The 11,561-nt window shown below is 31.9% G+C and overlaps 1 protein-coding gene across 2 annotated transcripts in view; it reads left to right on the forward strand.

Annotated features, from left to right (window-relative positions):
- Positions 1 to 11,561, forward strand: part of LOC129905914 (probable G-protein coupled receptor CG31760) — a 135,714-nt gene that overhangs the window by 71,426 nt on the left and 52,727 nt on the right. The gene's annotated exons all lie outside the window — the stretch shown is intronic.

Here is an 11,561-nt window from a genome sequence, read left to right on the forward strand (position 1 = left end):
AACATGTCACATTTTTTCTAAGAGATATAGGTAATGTTTGATTTTTATTATAGGTATAGTTTAGAGCTCAAAATTTTATGGTTTTTGTTCCTAGCAAATTTAATATTATTTTCATTGCTCGATCTTATGTTCCGTGTTCCAAAGCCAACAAAAATTAATGATTTTCATGTTTTTCTATGAGGTTAAATGGTTAAAAGAAGAAAACATTAAAATTCACCTTAATGTTTTCAAAATAGGTAACCAATCTGTTTCAGTTTTTTTTTTTTTTCTTAACATGAAAAATCATACATTCCATTCAAAATGCAAAAATTTTATGGCCAATAAAGATTCCTATCTCGCTGAAACATTCATGTTCTTGATAACTTATCCCAGTAATGTTCTCAAAATAATGCTGTCAAAGTGCCCATAAATTTTGATAGCACAGAAGAAAATGATATAATAATCTATTACATAAATACTTAAATGAGTTATTGCTTTCAAAAATACATAAATTCTGGTTGGGGAGGGGTTTGTTAGTCCATCAATTAAATGAGCACCAACACCTTCTTTTTAAAGAAGAAAAAAAAAATGCCAGTGTCAGATAAATTGAAAAGAAAGTTACATAATTTTTTAAAAGATTCATTTTATTTGACTACAATTTAATGAAAACCATAATGTTTTGTGTTCTTGAAGGCTTATTTCTAAAACTGATGATCATTCTCTGCCAGTACTCGAGGTTGTCCAGATATTTCAATGAACTATTTAAACTTCGAAATCACAGTCACACACACACAAGACTTGCAGGATACTTATATGAACAATTTGCATTTCCAGAAAAGGACGTATAAATCAATTCTTCTGTCAATTTAAAGTCAAAACAAGACCCAAAATACCTTTTGTCTGACCAATTCAATTTGAACATTTAATTTACATACATTCAAGTGATAAATCATCACGCCCCATTTACCTTCTTGTTCGTTACGACCTCCTGCTATATAGTATCCTTGCATAGTTCTTAAATGCTTGGTATAAAAAGAATTATTTTAAGCGTTCAAACATTGTTTAGAAGATGCTCGTATATGATAGTTTGTCATCTAAACTAAATTTTTAATGGCCTTGTTATATAATTTTGTTGTTGTCTTTTGAATTATGTTCACAAACACAATCATATGCTAATATCCACCCAGGCGTGATGTCCTGGCCTGTCCCATAGAGTAATAAAATTAATGAATTTAAGAAACTTTGTCAAAGAAACTATTATAGTCGTAGCTATAAATGTAAGGTACAATTTATCAACGCATCAACGCATGACCTGATCCTATACAACTTCCAGAAGAACACCATCATACACACGTGCTCTTGTATATTCTTGTGTTTCGTCCTTGTTGGAGTGCGCTTTCAATTTGTGCCATGATGACACTATAACAATTTAATAATCTGAATATGTATAAATAGTGTATTCCTACGAGTTATGTGTACATGTGGGTGAAAACTAATAGATTTCAAGTTGAATATACAATACACGTAGGTTGAGATGTAGCCTACTAACATGTTTTGTATGAATGAATGTGTAAATTACTTTTTTTTTTATTTTTGTTTTTATGAAAAAAACAAGTTGTATCCTCGAGGTGGATCTTTTTTTGTTGTTCGACAGAGGATGTGTTGGTATACACTCGTCGTCGTATATCTACATAAATGGAATAAGAGAAAGTTTATGGTGTGGCAATTATCGTTTTGTTGGGGGAGGCTTCAGCCGCAGCTTTTTCGTTCTTAGAGGATTTATTTATTGCCTGCTTTTGGCTTTATACGCAGAAGAGTAGGTATATAACAACACAAGAGTAGGTACTTAAGAGGAGCAAGTTTTATGCTTCCTTTGGTTTGATGTATAAGATACGAAACTATATGGATTTTGATACCAGGGTTGGATTAAAATGTAAGAAATACATTTTTTTTGGGTAGGTAGGTAAGGATAGAACGCTTAAAGGCACTGCTTTGAAAGACAAGTTAACTTTATTGCTATAACGCTTTTGACCGATAAGATTTCTGAAAAGTTATTTCAGGGAATGGTTGCTTATAATTCACATCCTCTTTTTGCCAAGGCACCAAGAATCAGGAAAAATCACGTTGAGAGTGTTTAACTTAAAGTCTATTACAATAAACGGATACCAAAGATTTCCCCTCACCAGCAGTAAGGAATCCGCGGGCAATGTATAGCCAATATCAATATACCGTAGAAAAATCGATTAAAAGTCGTTGAAAAACCGAAGGAACCTTCATTGTCAACCGGTTAAAGGCCGTAAACTAGACTCTGTTGAAAACTGGTTTACAGCCATCCATACGTAACACGCAAACCAAAAAGGAGTTGACGATTGAACAAGGCAGTACCTGTTTGATTCATCTTGATTCTGTCTAACTTGACCTGAATTTTTCTCTCCAATAGAGCTCATGGTATATACTAGCCATTAGCAGCTACAGGAGATTTGCGTTAGCCAGAAACCCTGTACCTAAGTTAGTCCCCTTCCTGACCTGTCCCTCGGGGACCGAACTTCCACAAGGAAGAATCGGAACCTCAATTTTCACACGATGTACTGCCATGAATCCAGTCCCAATACCACTGAGAAAACACCTACGACACAAGGCACTATCACCATAGTAAGAAATAGCGTTGGGGTGATCCGCATTGCAGGCAGCGAAAGAGTCAAGATGAAACCAAAAAGGCCAAAATCCCACCCAATCATCCACCAGCTATATAAAATCTATGAATTACGAAAAAAAAACCCTAACCTGTCCACATTCATTCTATACCGCACATCATCTCCTGTCAGAGATCTAGCCTCCTTGACACCAAGTAAAAACTCAGTCCAAAAGGGTCCAGCAAGATATATGTTAGGGTGACCCCACAACAAGCTTTTTCACCAGCTGTAACCCAAAGGATTGCGGATTTATAATATCTAACACCCAGAGACTTCAGAAATACAAAAGGCCGCAGCCCACACTTATCCCACGTAATTAAGACTCCATGTAAACAAGGAGTCAAACTCTTTCAACAAGGACCCACAGCACAAAAACTCATTGTTGCAATGTAGCAAGTATGACAAGGACAAACAGAACACCGATGAATCTGGAATACTCGGTTTCTCTTGTTAGGAGAACTTGACTGAAGTCTCCGCTCTACCCGCTCTATTCCTATTACAGTGCAGCAAGATTGCCATCTTGAAAAGACACACTCTTTTGGCTTTGTGCTCTAACTAGAACAACCATTGCATCCGCACCCGGCAAGCAATACTTTTATGTACCACTTTCTGGTCGATCGTGGGCGCACCTGACAACAGCTGTAAGGCCTGAGTATAGAGATAGTTGTGCAAACGCGAAGCGAATCTTGAAGTATAATCCTCCCTTTTTTCTTTCACTGTCTTTACAAAACACCCTATAAATTTTAGGCACAAGAGAAGTTAGCTTCACTTACACCTGTTGAAGATGAGAAAGGAAGATCAATATCTCTCTTATGATGACCCCAAGGTTCCTGATTTCCGTCACGTATTTTAGTCCCACCCCATAACACAGCCATAATACATTGCGTCCAATTTGCCCTTGAGCAGCATTATGGTCGTCTTTTTTCCAGCCACATTCACCTGAAAACCCAGACCCCATCACCCACTCTTTAGCAAGACCTCCGTACACCTATTTTAATGCAGACAACGAGACTCTCCTTCAACAAGGACAAGATTATCATCCGTATAATCAATGCACTTACAGTACGGCTGCCAAGTAGAAAGCTTCTGCAACAGAGGATCCATTATAAATTTCCAAATGTATGGACCCCTGAGGTAAACCTCTCTCAATATTTACAGAGACAGAACCACGGTGTTGAAACAAAATTTGATGGCTGCAGAACTCATACAAAAAATTTGTTTGGCTTTTGATTCGATGTTTTTATTGTAAATAAAAATGTTAATATTGTAAAAAAATAGGAAGCAAAAACTTTAATTAGGGTGGTGCAAAAAATGTTTCTTTTTTTATTTTTTCGAAAATTTTTTATTTCAATCGTGTTTTTTGAGATAATATACATACATATATAAATGGAAATTTTCCGTATTAGGGTGTTTATATTCTTCAGTAGCTTGTGAAATTAAAAAAAAAATCAACGTGGATATTATTTTAACCAAATTAGGGTTTTTCAATTTTTTTTTCTTAAATTGAAGAAAAAATTGATTTTCACTAAAGAGAAAGTTTGTAAAACTTGGTTTATGAAATTATGTAAATTGAGCTGAGAAAAATGCTATATTATACATTTACTCTAGGAATTCCACCAAAATTGATTTAATTATTTTAATTTAAACTAAATATTACTATATACCAAAAAAAAAACACTTTACAAACTTTCTGTGCTCTTGTTTTTTTTTCAAAAACACAAAAAAAAAATTTTTTTTCAACTCAATATTATAACACGTCAACCTTTTGTTACGCGGTTTAAAAATGTTCTGTGTTAATAAAAACATTATTTTCGGGAACTGAAAATGTAAATTATTTTTTGCTCGACCCTTACCTATTAAACAAAACTCTTTCTGTTATAAATTTTTAATTTTTGTCTGACGTTTATGATTTATGAACATTCAGTGGCTTCTGAAAATTGTACTTAAACTGGCCTGCAAACATTCTGCAGAATTGTTGTCTTCATTAACCCTCTACCGCATACCAACCCATATATGGTTTATCGATTTCATATCGATTTATTTCCGTTATATTGCACCAAATGTCAAAAAGAAAAAATAATAATAAAACTATGTCTATTTTTGTATAAGTAACCGGTTTTTATTATCAGTAAGTGAGTCCTGATTCTGAAATAAACTCATTGTTTCAAGACCATGTGCAAAGTGCAAATCAGTGAATAAAAGTGTGTACTTTTCAAGTTTTTTTTTGTAATAAAGAAGTTAGTTGCATCTAATTAAAAATATGTTTCGTATGTGTTTATTATACTTTTATATGTTTACGAAGTTAGTTTTTTGTTTTTATAATAATTTTTGTCTTTTTTTGGCGTTTTTTCCAAAACACCATATATGGGTTATCATGCGTTGGTGACTTACATTACTGATTTTTGTGGGATTTTATTTTTTTTGTAAAACGAATTCGAAGACTTTCTATAGAAAAAAATAAGTGTGTAAATGCTATAACTGGTGATGGCTTTCGAAGTGATGACGATCTAGCTTCAGATTCTGGCTCTTTTTAACATCAAACAAGCCATCTCCGAGCACTTGTATGTGCTATGTAAATCTTTAAAGCCTACAACGTCACGAAAAAGAGGACGACCTTCAACTTTGGCAGGTGATCAAAGCAGAGATGGAACAAAACAAAGGTGAGGGAGTTATACAAGTCACGGAAGTCCATCCCCATCTTATCCCGAAACTTCAATTCACTCACAACATCAACCAAGGGCAAAAGTCGTTGAATTCTGTGCGAACTGGAAAAATCGACCATATCCCTGAATGGCAAACAAAAACGCCAAAATATGTAAAATTTACGGAATGAAGACGTACTCAATGTGTAGAAATTGGAATGTGTTCTTCTGCTACAATGATAAAACAAAGAGTTTGAATAAATTCCATGAATAAGAAAAGTCCATTGTAATAAAAACATACTTTACAAAACATACCTTGAATGCATACTAAACCATATATGGGTTATTAATTTTCTGCAGAAAATCGCCTTTCTGCATTCTAACCCATATATGGTTTATGTTTCTAAAAATGTATATATATGTAAAAAAATAAAAATTTCTATGTAATACCTTTTTTCAACCCGTAATAAAACTAAAAAATTGTAAAAAAAATTTTTATATCACTTCGTTCTTAATTCATGCAGTAGAGGGTTAATGGAACAAAGCAGAAGGACGATTGTACTAACGCAGATTTCCGACGTTTATGAAAACACTCATAGCTTCTCCAAATGTCAACCTCATGACAGCCCACCTCTTACCTGCGCTCGACAACCGACCAAAAAAAGGTGGTCGGATGCACTCTTGAAATCGATAACAATACAAAGCACATAATTAGTTGTGGATCCACGACAAAACTTCGGAAGCGAAGCCATGCATGACACTGCACCAAATTTAAAACCAAGCTGGAATGAACAATACTCAAGGATGCTTTCCATCAGTCTGTCAACCAAAACCCTTTCCAGTACTTTTCCAAGCACTTAAAAGGAGACTGATTCTACGATTAGATCTAAAATACATCATGTATCCGTGAATCGCCCCAGATGGCGATTCAGTTCATCAAGTTGTTTAAGGCCTCGAAAATCCCTTATTCCTCCCTGGTATTATGCGTTTCATTAAGTTAAACAATAAAAATCTTCGTGGAAATTAATCTCGGAACCCTTTATGTTCGCAACTTTAAGAGGTGTTCGGTTTTTACTGTCGTTTTATTGTTGAACTTTTTCTTTATTTATTGCGAATTCTTTCTTTATAGCTATCAAACGGATTTTCTTCCTCATTTAATGTTTTCATTCATTTTTCTGATTCATTAGTGACGTTATTAAGTATTCCGAAAAGATTTTTAATGTTATTTTTTTTTTGTCTTTAATTGAAATCCAACAATTTAGGAATGATTTAATATCTGTTAAATCTAGATTGAATTTTTGTTTGATTGAATACTTTTTTTTTTGTTCTAATTTATTGTTTAATAAGTCAAGAAGTTAAAGCATCAATCTTTTGAGAGTCCAACAAACACCGATCGATCAAAAATAAGATGATTTATGTTATATTTCTCCCATATCCATATAGATATTTTTGGTACACGATAACACAATGTATAATATTGTAACCAAAAAAGTTTGCGTGACTAATAGCTCCTTCGTGACTATAATTTTATGTATATATTCGAATAGTATAATAGTTTAATGAACCCTTTCAACAGGGCGAGTAAATTAAATTAAAAAAAGCTTGTATAAGACACTTAAAGTAATTAGCCAACACAAACATTTTAAATTGCTTCCTGTGACGATATTAATTTATTTATTTATTATTTTTGTTTTCCCTTTAGGGGGAAATAAAAATAGTACGCATACGCCACAGTGAACGGACGATAAGCGTAATAATTTCGTAATAATAAATTAAGTTAAAGGATATTTCCCTTTTGCAGACGTTTATTTATCATTTTTTTTACTTTTATGCTTTCAAGCATGAATTCTGATGATAAAAACTGTAATAAATATTGGTTAAAGTATATTGAAGTCATATAAATCATCAATGAAGAAAAAGAACTCTTTTTTGTATACAAATATGTACACTCTTATTATGTACATATTTTTGGTCATGCTTTTTCTGTTTTCTTTTGAATAAAATTGACAACAAATAGAGTAAAATGTTTAACGAATAACAATAGTTTATATAGAACTCAAAAACTGAATCTTTATGGCAATAACAAAAGAAAGTTTTTTATATTTCCTTATTTTTGAAAAAAATTTTCTTTTTTAACTTGCGATATAAGGTTCTATAGGGAAAGTTTGTAAAAAAAAGTTGTATTTGAGATAGCAATGTGGGATAATACGATATGGACAATGCCAAAAAAGTAGGTCTCGCAGTTCTGTATATCTTTATCTCAAGCTAAAGCCTGAACCACTGAAGCGATTTGCTTCAAAATTGGTAAGAAAGTGGTTTGGGTGATTCCCATGAGAGGAAAAAAATTTTTATGATTCAAATTAACAGTAGGTCCTTGCCATACAACCAAAATGAACATAAATATTTTTTGAACCAATATTAACGATATTTTTGTCACAGAACCGTTTTTACTATCTGAAGACGGTTCAGAAGTTCATCCTGTTAGTCATATAAAGCTTACCGACATCAACAATCCCAGGCTCGAAAGTCTTTTGGCCGGACGGAGTTTATAATTTAATCGTTTGTTCATTCGTTTATATCAAATTCCTTGAACGTTTCGTTGATTGGATTAGCAAAAATACCATTTTAAAAAATTGTAGCGACATTTACACATTAAAAAGACACATTACTTAATCTTTAATTTGTCAATCTTAAGATGTCCGTAAATATAAATCTTTTAAGAAAGATCAAGTTTTTTTAATAAAAAGCCTAAAATATGTTTCCTAAATGAGTCCTTTTATACCTAAATTGTTCTTCTTATTTTCGTATACTGCACACTCGTAAAATGTATTCCTCCTTTTAAAGACCCTTCATTTTACATCATACGTCCCAACTTCCAAGTTCAAGGAAGAAAAAAAGAATCAAACAAAAAATATTTCCAAGTCCCCCAACTAGGACAACCGCAATAAATAATAAAAGTTCTCTTGTCGTTTCAATTAGTTACATTTTCATACAATGAACGTTGTCTCGTTCATTTTGTTTTATTTTTTTTTGCAAAAAAAAAAGAAATCACATTGGATGTCGTGTAAGAACGAACAAAAAAAATTTTAAAATGAAAACATTTTGTCTGAAGGATGTCATCTGCTTGGAACAATACTCTTGTAGACATTGTTTTGATTCTACTTTTAGTGAAAATATTAAAAAAATATATACAATATATAAAAATAAAACATATAAGGACACGAACAATGTTGGAGTTGCACACAAGTGAGTTGAGTTGAGTTATGACAAGTTAAAAAATGTTTTTGTGATTTTTTATTTTTTTCATTTTTGTGTAAATGTCAAACAATTATTTTCATGTCCTTGAAAAAAAAAGTTTTTCTATTGAACTTATACTGAGCAATCTTGATTTGAATGAAGGCTTTTATCGATTATGCTTTTTTAACATTTTTTTTTTGTTTTGTTAAAATAGTTTTAGATTGCACACAAAATATAGAAAATAGGCTAAATGATTTCCGATACATTTATGTACATCTGAATCATGCAACGATACCATTAAGATATTGATCATCATTTATGTTTTCACTCAAAAAACACCCTTTTAACTGTGAAGTTTTTATAGACAGTGTCTATTAGACACTTTAGATTCTTGTTTCTTATCTCAAAAGTAACATAATTCCTAAATTTCAATAGGGTACCACTAGTACTAGGCTATGTGAAGCTGGCACCCCCAAATGCAAATTTTTTTTTTTCAAACCTATCTGGTTCGATTGCCCAAGGTTAGCCCAGGATAGCCCAAGATTTTTTTTTCGTTAGCCCACCCTTAGTTTTAAAATTATAACGGAATTATTTTTTTTCACCTCAAAAATCACAAAAAAAAACTTTTTTTTTTATTCTGTGTAAAAATTGTTGGTTTTGCATTGTGGTTCGATTGCCCAATGTTAGCCCAGGATAGCCCAACCTTTTTTTTCTTGATTGCACTATGTTTTCAAAAGATAAAACAAAAAACATTTTTTCATATCAGAAACCGAAAAAATTTTAATTTTTTTTCCTGTGAAAAATTCTTAGTTTAAAAAGATGGTTTGTTTGCCCAAGGTTAGCCCAGGATAGCCCAACTTTTATTTTTGCTATCGTAAGCTTCGTTTAAAAATTATAGAAGAATTAGTTTTTATTCACCACACAAAAAAAAAGTACGTATACACCTCAGTGACCCTTTTTTAATTTATAGTTAAGAACAATTAAATTCACTGGTGTTTGCATTGCGCCTCAAATGTTTTTAATTTGAATTAACTTTTTTACTTGATTGAATGTAGTCTATATAACATTCCTGTTAAGAAGCTTAAGGTGACATTTAACATTAAAAACCACAACATACAAATAATTTTTCAAGTCTCAAAATCAATTTTTTTTTGTTTGCCATATATGTAAGTACAGCTACATGCTTAGTAAAATATATCCAAACGTTTTTCAAAAGTAACAACAAATATGAAATGGTGTGAAGTGATTGCTTTTTCAGAACACGAAAAAACACTTTTTTCAAAGTATCAACTTCTTAAATATCAAAATTTGTTTTTTCCAGTGTAAAATTTATACTTTTTTCATTCATGTCAATCAAGAAAAAAAAAGTTGGGCTATCCTGGGCTAACGTTGGGCAATCGAACCACAATGCAAAACCAACAATTTTTACACAGAATAAAAAAAAGTTTTTTTTTTGTGATTTTTGAGGTGAAAAAAAATAATTCCGTTATAATTTTAAAACTAAGGGTGGGCTAACGAAAAAAAATCTTGGGCTATCCTGGGCTAACCTTGGGCAATCGAACCAGATAGGTTTGAAAAAAAAAATTGCATTTGGGGGTGCCAGCTTCACATAGCCCTAGTACTACTCTAGTATTGCACACTTTTCCAAATATACCCATATTTTCTCTACATTAAAAAAAAAAACACTCTTTCCCATGAAAAAAATTTATTGATTTCTTTTATTCGTAATCCCCATGAGAAAGAGAACATATTTATTGAATTTCGTGAGGGTACCTTTTATACCATTGATTTTATTGGACTTATCGCGGATTTTCCCTATTTTCCCAAAAAAAAACACCCTTTAACCTAAAATATTTGTATAGACTTGTTGGGTTCTTGGTTTCTGTTATAAATGAAACATTTTTACCAATTTTCATTGGTGTAACAATTTTTTCCCAGTTTTTGTGGTACTAATTCTGAATTTCATCGTTTCTTGAAAAAAAAAAACACCCTTTAACTCAAGATAATTTTGTACTTTTTATAGATTCTTAATTTTTATACCAACCAAAACTTTTTCACCAAGTTATAAAAATCAATAAAATTTAAGTTAGCTGCTATGATACCTTTCTCACACACAACTTAACCTATCAAAAAAACACCCTTTCACCAAAAATAATTTTAAGAACTTTAAGGGTCCTTTGTCCCTGCTTTATCTAAAACTTTCGTCCCGAATTTAATCAGTGTAGCATGTTTTTCACATGGATTTTGGTTATATTTTACATGTTGAAGTCAAAAAACAAGCACCCTTGTTTTTAATGGGCAATAACTTTTCTTAGAGTATTGACTTTATTTTTATGTCATTAGATTCAGCATCAAAAAATACCTTGAAAACATGTGTCATATGATGATATTCGACTAACAAATTTTTTTCAGTATATTTTCGACCTTCACCCCCTCCTCTTGTCCGCGAAAAAACACCCTTCCACCCAACTTTTTATATAGACTATTTTGGTCCCAAAGCAAACTTTTTGCACAAGTTTCATGAGTTTTACACTATTTTTTTTCAAATGCCTATATTACCTGTACTATTAAGAATGTACTTAAAATAAGATTACAAAATGGCTTTTGTTGATGTTGAGTAAACAAATGTATTTCCCTAATAGTCTATCCTCAATTGAATAGACCCTTTTGAATCGAACAAATTCAAGACTTTTATTCCTGAATATGAACCCTTCGCTACTAAATCCATTGGAGCATTTCTGAGAAAACGGCAACACTGGTCGGTTTTCAATTTTTTTTGATTTAACTCGAAAACCGAGCCTAACTTTCAAATGGTAAAAAGACACTTTTCATAGATAATTTTCTATCAAGTTAAGGTGGTTAAAAAATTTTAAAAATTAGTTTTGACTAAAATTCTAATCTAAAATCAATGAAAAGAAAGTTAAAAAATTGAGGATTTTATTTTTTTTTTTCACTAAATCAGGGGGCATTTTGTGTATGAACCCGGTAGGTCCAAACTTTGTCCTAATAC

The sequence above is a fragment of the Episyrphus balteatus genome, chromosome 1 (genome assembly GCF_945859705.1).
Source record: "Episyrphus balteatus chromosome 1, idEpiBalt1.1, whole genome shotgun sequence".
NCBI lineage: Eukaryota > Metazoa > Arthropoda > Insecta > Diptera > Syrphidae > Episyrphus > Episyrphus balteatus.